Raw genomic sequence first — 9,844 nt, 5'->3', positions numbered from 1 at the left:
CCAATGCAGCCAAAAATAAATATAATTAATTAATTAATTAAAAAAAAAATCTGAGAGCTGAAATAAATGTGACATAAGAGGGAGTAAGTGATCTCCCTCACCTTGACCAAGGTGCATATCCAGGAGCACACCTAGCCCTTCCAACCTGGGTCCTGACTGCTCTTTGCAGTGAGACAGAAAGATGGGCAGGGCCCTGGAAGGCAGAGCCTGGCACTTGAGGTTAATCCCTTCCCCTCAGCCCAGTGGTTTAAGGGGGCCAGGTACATCTGAGCCCCCTTCACAGATCTGAGGCATCACCTGAGTCCATCTCTATGCATATGTCCTTTGTATCTGTGTGTCCGTGCCTGGTATTCATGTGACTTTGTGTGTGACCTTGTTAATCTGTCTCTGTGAGTGCCTCTTATATCCATCCATGTTTCTGTGTGTCCTTTTCCAGCTCACATATGTCTGCCCGTGATTCTGCAGCTGTCCTTCCCTGTCTGCCTGTAATTTTGTGTCCTTTTCTTTATTCATCTTTGCCCCTTCCTGTCTGCCTGTGACTGGGTGCCCTCTACTTGTCAACTCTGTGCATGTCCTGTATATGCCAAACCACCTCTGTGTGGGCTCTATCTCCCTATTCCCAGAGCAGAAGGCTCTACTGAGCTCAGCCCGTAAAGACTGTTGAGGTTTGGGGAGGAGGCTACAGAGGAAGATGGAAAGGATGACAAGGGGGGCGATGATGATGGCAACAACAGAGAGGGACAGTGAAAGCCCAAGCGTGAATTCTCCATCAGACAGGCCTGCTATGGCCCCCTCCTCCCCACCTTCTCCATGTGTCTAAATCTCACCCTGCCTTCACCAACAAACTCATATGTTGCCTTCTCCATCTGTTTGCTTAAATCTGTTTGCTCCCTGCTCTGGATGCCCAGAGCATTTTTTCTGCCCACCAATTCTTAAACTTTATTGTGCCTAAGATCACTGGGAAAACTTCTTAAAAATGCAAATTTCTGAATTCCAGCCTAAGAGATTCCTCTTCAGTAAGTGTGGGGTGGGGCCCAGAAGTCTGAATTTTTAAGAAACTCCTCAGTTGATTGCAAAGCAGGTGCACTGAGAACCGCGTTGAGAAACTAGACCTGCCAGTCCTCCCTCGCAGCTGGTATGCTTTGCACAGTGCTGACTTCTAATACCACCTTTTCGAATCTAGGTTCCCCAACCTACTTTCTGGTGACTTTGGACAGTCACTTCTCTGAGTCTCACTTTCCTCCTTTGAAAAATGGTTAGAGTATGAAGGGACCCTACCCTACTTCTGTGAGAAACATCTGATATTAACACACAGTGAAATGATTTAGAACCCTAAGAGAACGGGAAACTTTCAAAGGGAAATGACTATCCTTGTTCCTGGTCAACACATCGTGCTGCCCTGCAGTGAAGAGACACCCCAAAAGGGCAGAGATCTTTTTGACAAACATTTTCTAAGCAGGGTCCTCTTACTGTAAGGATTAATGATTTACCTTAATAGGTAGATACCCTGCCCTTGAAAGGTTGTTTTCGTGCAAGAAATTGAAAATAGAAACTTTAGGACAAGGATGGGAAGGGGATTGATTTCTTACTGCTTACTCCTTTATACCTTTAGAAATTTGTAACTTGTGCATGTATTACCTATTCAAAAGTAGTAATAACAGTTATAAAGTCTTCCATTAAAGACAGTGAATAGAATAGACAAATCTAATTTGGTTCCCTCCTGAAATTCTACTAAAACTTCAATTAAAGGAATTTTTTTAAGGCGTTAAAGATCATTTTGAAAAGATTTAAACCCACAAAGATGGGGACATGAGAAAAGGAGATCACAGAAACAACATTTGGAAGGTGGAGAGCAAGAGGCATCAATGGTACTGACTTGGCATATCCAAGAGAGCCAAGAAGCAAGCTGGCCTTGGGGAATGGTGAAAATGAATCTGAAGTATCTGTGGAAACCTCAAAGGGCTCAGGATTGGTGGCATCAAGTACCTCCAGAAGTAAATGAGAAGGGAAGGGAGCAAAAGTGAGGGATGGTTACAAGCTGGTTAACAAACAGTTAGATCCCTAAATCCCCTCCCCCACTTCATGCTAGTGGAAGACTGCCTCTCCCCAATCCCAGAAAAAATAAAGGGTTTTTGTTTTTGTTTTTTTCCAGAGGGAACAAAACAGAGGGTTTCTGCTATGGGGAAAACCAGGCACAGTCAAGGGCAGAGGTATTTTACAGAAATCAAAGGAATTAAAGCAATATGCACATGGAATACTGAGACCCCAGACCTATTTCTCCAGAAGACTGGCCGCCGGCCTTTACCCTAAAGGCTAGATGCTGAGAAAAATCTCCACAGGAAAATGTGTTCAGCCCAAGAGGAAAGATCTATGGAATCCCACATCAGAGATTCCCCCTACAAATTTCCCAGCCAGATACCCTCACATCAAGTTCTCAGTTGAGAAGCCCCAACCACATGCCCATAGGTACAAGATGTCTTTTTAGTCCTTCACTCTTTTTTAAGTCCCTCACTCTTAAACATGAGCAGGCACTCTGACATGGATGATAGAGACAAAACAAACAAGTAAAAATAGAGAAAGTGCAGGGAGAAGAAAACTTCCAAAACCTATCAATTTTCTCAAGTAAGTAAGAGAAAATACTGTATACATGAAACAAGAACAGAATGCCATAAAAAAGTAACAAGCAGAAAATAAAATAGAGCTCTTGAGAAATCAAAATATAAGCACACAAATAAAATTCTCACTAGAAGAGTTGGAAAAGTTCAGAAAATCAGAGAACCAGCCCAGAAAGTCTAATATCTGAATAATAAGAGTTCCAAAAAAAGAGACAACAGAAAAAAAACAGAGGGAAGGAAATCGTCAAAGGAATAATTACAGAAAACTTCCCAGAACTGAAGGACAAGTGTTTGTTTTCAGATTGAAAGGGCCTACCCACTGCTCAGCATAATGGATAAAAAGGGATCCACACCAATATGAAATTTCAGAACACTGAAGACAAAGAGAAGATCCTGAAAGTTCCCAAAGAAAAGAAACAGATCTCTTAAAATGGATCAGGACAGGGACTTCCCTGGTGGTGCCGTGGTTAAGAATCTGCCTGCCGGGCTTCCCTGGTGGCGCAGTGGTTGAGAATCTGCCTGCCAATGCAGGGGACACGAGTTCGAGCCCTGGTCTGGGAAGATCCCACATGCCGCAGAGCAACTAGGCCCGTGAGCCACAACTACTGAGCCTGCGCCCCTGAAGCCTGTGCTCCGCAACAAGAGAGGCCATGATAGTGAGAGGCCCACGCACCGCGATGAAGAGTGGCCCCCGCTCGCCACAACTAGAGAAAGCCCTCGCACAGAAACAAAGACCCAACACAGCCATAAATAAAAAACAAAACAAAACAAAAAAAAAAGAATCTGCCTGCCAATGCAGGGGACACGGGTTTGAGCCCTGGTCCAGGAAGATCCCACATGCCGCAGAGCAACTAAGCCTGTGCACCGCAACTACTGAGCCTGTGCTCTAGAGCCCATGGACCACAACTACTGAGCCCACATGCCACAACTACTGAAGCCTGCGCGCCTAGAGCCTGTGCTCCGCAACAAGAGAAGCCACTGCAATGAGAAGCCCGTGCACCACAACGGAGAGTAGTCCCTGTTCACCGCAACTAGAGAAAGCCTGTGCACAGCAGTGACGACCCAACACAGCCAAAAATAATAAATAAATAAATAAATAAATATGCTGCAAAAAAAACCCCAAAAACAAAACAACAACAAAATGGATCAGGATAGAATGTGCAAGGGCTTCAAAAATCCAGAGGAAAAATATTTCCAACCTAGAATTCAACACCAAGCCAAACTATCAATCAAGTGGGAGGGTAGAATAAAGACATTTTCAGACGTAGAAGTTCTCCAAAATTTTCCATTCTAAGCACCTTTACTCAGGAAGCTACCAGAAGATGTGCTCTATCAAAAAAAAAAAAGGGGGGGGGGAGGGGAGATTAACCATGAAAAATAAACACCTAGGATTTAGAAAATACAGGAGAGGGCTGAAGGGAATCCCCAGGATGCTTGGGAAGGGAGATTCCAGGAGGAAAGCTGGAGACCAGACTACTCACTGCCAGCCACCTATTCATCTTCAAACCTACGCCTTGCCCCCAACACTCCCTCAGGGCCTGGCACAGCACCTACCAATGCCCTAGGAATATATGTGGGAGTGAATGAATGAAGCTTCAAGCCCGTGGCAATGTGGTGGCAGAAATGGTGGCCTTTCAGTACCTCCATTGCCATCTGTGCCCACAGAAGCCATAATCAGCTTCCTCCAGCAGAGCCAAAACTACTGCTCTCTCTCCCTCGGTGGTGGGGAGGAGGGGCGAGGGGCAGAGAAACCACTAGGGCTCAATCATATCATTCCAGAAAAGGGCCCTTGGCCCCTCCTCACCCAGGCACCTCCCAGGCTCCTCTCCTCCCTCGGCCTCTGTTCCTGGTGTCTCAGAGCAATGCCCTTGGTGGGAGAGGGCTGAAAAGTGTGGTCAGACACGATCAGAGCCACAGCAATTCTGTCAGCCTGACTCTGGTCCCAGACCTCATTCCTTTAAGTCTCAGGGACCAAGGGGAAAGCAGACAGACCTGGGGTTTGTGGCTGTACACAATGGAGGCTTCTCATTCAACCTTAGATGCCCCTGTCTATAATTAGCAAGGTTACTTCCAGCACTACTTGTCAGCAAACTCCTGCAAATAATGTTGCTGTGAATGACCTTTTTCATCTTGCAAATGGGAGAGAAAAATGGTGAGGATCCTCACCCATGAAAGAGATGAAATGGTACAGTTTTATTCACTACAGCATTATTGGTATTATCAAAAGAAAGGACAATACCTAAACATCCATCTACAGGGGACTGATTATATCATTTATGACACAGAAATGTTGTGAACTATTATGCAATCATTAAAATGAATGGGGCCAATCCTTGTGTACTGAAATGGAAGGAGTCCCAAGATATATTGTTAAGTAAAAGGTAGTAAAGTGCAGAACAGTGTATATGAGATGCTACAATTTGTGTAAAGGAAATAGATAGCTCTGCATTTGCTTGAAAATTATATAGAGAGAATATTACTAGAAGAATACATACAAATTGGTAAATTTTTGCCTCTTAGAAGAAAATTGGGGTGGCAAGGGATAGGGAGGGGTAACATGAGATGACTTTTCACTAAATTATCTTCTTGACTTTCTAAATTTTGTATCATATACACATATTAATTACATATACAAAAATTAAGCTGAGTTTTTTTAAATGGCATCTACAACTCATGGGGATCTTGAGATGCTCTGACTCCTTCCTGGTCTATGAAGGCTGAAGTTCTCTCCCTGAGGGCTAAGGAGCCAAGGAGCCGTTGCCACCATAATTCTTGGAAGAGCGGAGAAGAGAACCCAGGAATACAGTTTCCCGGGAGCTTTCATAGCCCCTTCCACATGTGGGGTCACACGCCCCTCAGCAGAGACTACTGCTGTATCCTCTCCATAACCTGGCAACTCCAAGCCACTCTACACCCATGCTGCCTCCAAATGAAGCTTCTAGAAGTTCACCTCTGCTCATGTTTCTCTCTTGCCTAAACACTTTAACAGCTTCCACTGTCAACCAATTAAATCTAAACTCTGGGGAGTCTGGCCCAGGCATTAGTATTTTTTAATTCTTCAAGTGACTCTAATGTACAGCTCAAATGGAAAGCCATGGCCTTGGAACAGTGCTGTCCAACAGAACTTTCTGAGCTAATGGAAATGTTCTGTATCTGCTCTGTCCAATACAGTAGCCAATAGCCACATGAGGCCACTGAATACTTAAAGAGTGGCTCATATGACTGAAGAAGGGAATATTTAGTTTTAATTAATTTACATTTAAATAGTCAGATATGTTAAAAGAATAGCTTTAGAGAATGAATCCAATGATTCTCACTTTTTAAAAAACAGAATCCAGGAGTTCCCTGGTGGCCTAGTGGTTAGGATTCCGGGCTTTCACTGCTGTGGCCCAGGTTCAGTCCCTGGTTGGGGAAGTGAGATCCCGCAAGCTGCATGGTGGCCAAAAAAATTAAATAATAAATAAAAATAGAATCCTCTTTAAAAAAAATATTTTTCTTATACAGGATATTATACATACAGAAGAGTTATAAAACATAAGCACTTTTAAGAAAGATAGCTAAGGGAATTCCCTGGTGGTCCAGTGGTTAGGACACCGCATTCTCACCGCCAAGGGCCTGGGTTCAATCCCTGGTCCGGGAACTAAGATCCCACAAGCCTGTTCTAAGCACCTGTTCTAAGCCTGTTCTCAACATCCCCCTTTACAGATGGAAAACTGAGGCACAGAAAGGTTGAGTAACTTGTGTCTGGTCACACGGTTGGTAAGTGGTGGAGTGGGACTCAAACGCAGGTAAATGGGTTCCCAAGCCCATGTGAACACCCACATTCATTGTAGTAGTGCCAGCTTTACCAGCACATAAGGCTAGTACCTAGAAGCTCACTGCAAAGTAACCCATTTTCTTGAACTAAATATTACTCAATCTAATCTGATAAATACAGTGATAACTGATTTTATCAAGCATTTACATAGAAGACAAGACATAGAAACTGAAACTCACCCATTCCACAGACATGCAAACAGAGACTGGGGGCAGTGAAGTAGGTTTCCTAAAGCAATACAGTGTGTCACGGTGGTAGAGCAGGTACTTAGACCCTGTTATCTCTGACTCTTAACCACTCTGACTCCTTGTAAAATGCATAAAAGCATGAATGCTTTTTTATTTTGGGAGGCACCAGTGACAGGGGCCAATGGAGGCGGTTTTGAAAACCACTGGTCTAAACTACCCATCCTTCTCTCCTCCATTTTCCAGAAGGGGTAACCAGGCCCAAGAAGTAGTAATGGGAGCAGGTCACACAGCGTTGAGGGCTGGGACCGGAGCCAAACCCCTCGACTCTCTCTTAGGAGTTAAAGGGAAGGAAGCTGACATTTCCTTTGAACCTAATGAGCAGGTAAGGTTTTCACTCAGATGATCTCCTTTTCACTTTACAACCACACCATAAGGGTAGCTATTTGTATTAGTATTTTTGCAGTGGAAGAAAATTTTGTTTAGAAATTCTAGTTAAGTCATTTGCTAAAAGCAAGTTTCAAACAAACACAGATTGTTTCCACTAGACCACATTGCCCCTGCCTCTAGTACAACCCAACTGCTGTGCCAGTTCCTCCTTCTTCCTGACATGGACAGAAAGAAAGAAGTCCGCCACCATCTTCCCTGACCTTGCTCCTCCAGACTCGCTTCAGAACCCTAGAGCCAGATCTGCACCCTCAAGCCTTCTCTGCTCTAGGGCCCCAAGTCCACTGTCTGTCTTGACCTCCCTCCCACACAAATGTAGAATCAAGCACCAGCATCAAAGGAATCATTTCACTGAGACATCTGTGAATTGGTTCCAAGCTGGACTAGCAATCGGGGGCCTGTGACGGACTGTTTTAGACCTTACTAATCAAATGGAGGTCCAAAGCAGCAGCACCTTGGGTGATGAAATAGAAATGTGGGCACCCCACACCTACTGAGTTAGAATCTGCTTTCTAAGAGGATCCCCAGGTGATTCATTTGCACATTAAAGTCTGCAAAGTGCTAAGTTAGACCTGAATCCCAGGGGAAGCAGGTTTATGCCCGCCCATGTAACTGACCCTCTGTGGCTCTTGGCTTGGTTGTTAGGGGCAGCTGTGAATTGGTTGATGATGTTATTGTAAGGAGAACTTGGATATTAAATTGCAACCAAGGCCTGGGAGATTACTGCAACAAAGGGAACCTTGGTTGTTTTATTGCAACCAGCATCTGCATGGCAGACTGAATGACAGGCCCAAGAGATTTGTTGCAAAAAGAATTTAAGAAGCCTTATTGCCATCTCCATGCAACAAAGTGGAGAAATGGATAGGAGTCTTTGGTTTAAACTAAATTGGGGTGTGCTAAATTGGAAAATAGTTGAAAAAACATGTTTGTTGCACTGAAATGGCATATTTATAATACTGGCCTGAACACTAAATAAAGGAAACCAATTGTGACACTGGATTTACTGAAACATTTCTAAGAACTTGTGACAAGATTCTCTCCTAACAACAATAAGAACAACAAAGAAGGGTATTAGCCTGACAGAATCTGGACTATCACACTGACTGCATTTCAAACTGGAATGCATGGTAGAGTAAACACCAACTGGGATCTAGCTGCTCTGTTGCAACAAGTTTGGATTTGCTATTGAAACAAATCGACAAGTCTGTGGCTGAGGGCATGCATGAGGACCTTGCAGAGTGCCCCGCTGTGCCAGCAGCCTGGGGCCTGGAGTGCCTGTGGACAGGGCCAGAGGACTCCTATCACAAGGTGGGATTATGCTGAGAGGCCACATTTTATAAAAGCAAAAATTGTGAAATGCATTGCCATGGACATAAGGACAACCAACTGATATGAAGGTCTGTAGGGAGCAAGATCAGGCCTCGGCTAATGATAAGCAGCCCTTCCATGTCTGTGATGTTGGCAGGAAAGTAATGTGATCCCATCTCACAGTTGAAGAAACTGAGGCTCAGGGAGACGTTCAGGGGGTAGCCCAAGTTCTCATGACTAGTGAACAGCAGGGTAGGATGTGCATCTGGGCCTTTTGGCTTCATCCTGCACTTCTTTTTCAGGGAGACTGCATATGCTTTGAAGTAGGATCAGGAAACTTGGAAGAAAAACACACATATTTTATCTCTTCAAACCTAGAATATTTTGTTGCAAAATTTTAAGGATCTGGACATACTATAACTTAAGATCCAAACAGCTTATTTCTAAGTTACCATAGGTGTCTGGAATTTCGGCAAACCCAAGATCAGCAGAGTGACAGCAAATCAAAGATGTAATTACGGCAAAGTCTTGTTTGGCTTAATGGTAAGCGACGTGAATTCAAGTTTTGGCTCTATCAGTTCTTAACATATAACCTAGTCTAAAATGTAGTCTCCGGAATCCGGCAAGATCACATTCGTCCTTTAAGGCCCAACTCAAAAGTCACCACTTTGTGAAGCCTTCCCAGATTTTCCCCCACTCTCACCGCCCCAAGAGAGCTAGTGACTTCACGTTTTATCGATGGTTTGGGATTTACTGGCATTCTACTGTCTCTTCCCACTAGAACAGAGCTCATCTGTGAGGGCTTAACTGGTGGTAAAGCCCAGATCTCTTTTGCCAGGAAGTAGCAGAGAACCGAGACCTGTCTAATGCACATGGAACGTGGCCACTTTGTGCCACAACCCCTCCGAAGCTTCCTCGATACCGAATTCCACAAAGGCCGTCGTAGGGCGCAGTCCCCGACGTTTCAGGAGCCACCCCACAGACTGTAAGCACGTCGAGGTCCAGGCCAAACCTCTGTGCGCTCAGGGGCGCGGTGCCCAGCCCTCGCCCCGGCGCCCAGCACGCTGCCATGCACTGGGTGCCGAGCAAACATTCGTGGATAGGGATGGAGCCGAGGGCAGGGAGACACTGCGCCTAAACGTCGACAGTTGGCAGCGCCGAAGCCGCAGTTGGGAGCGACCCGCGGGGCCGGGGGAGGGGCGCCAGGCCGCTCCGTCCTGCCGGGCGCCAGCTCCTCCCGGGCGGGCGGGCACCCACCGACAGCGGGCACACAAAGCCTACTCGGCTTGCTCGGCAATCGGCTCTTCACGCCTGTGTCGCCGCGCACCGCCAGGCGGCTCCAGGTTGGGCGCCGGGCAGTGGCAGGCACAGGGCGTCAAGAAGCCGCACTCATCAAACCGCCGCGGGAGGGAGCGCGGAGGAGGGAGGAGGAGGAGTGAGAAAGGGAGGAGGGAGGAGGAGGAGTGGGGACC

Source organism: Balaenoptera ricei, chromosome 1 (assembly GCF_028023285.1).
Source record: "Balaenoptera ricei isolate mBalRic1 chromosome 1, mBalRic1.hap2, whole genome shotgun sequence".
NCBI lineage: Eukaryota > Metazoa > Chordata > Mammalia > Artiodactyla > Balaenopteridae > Balaenoptera > Balaenoptera ricei.
The sequence above is the reverse complement of the archived record's forward strand: the minus strand, read 5'-3'. Positions refer to the sequence as shown.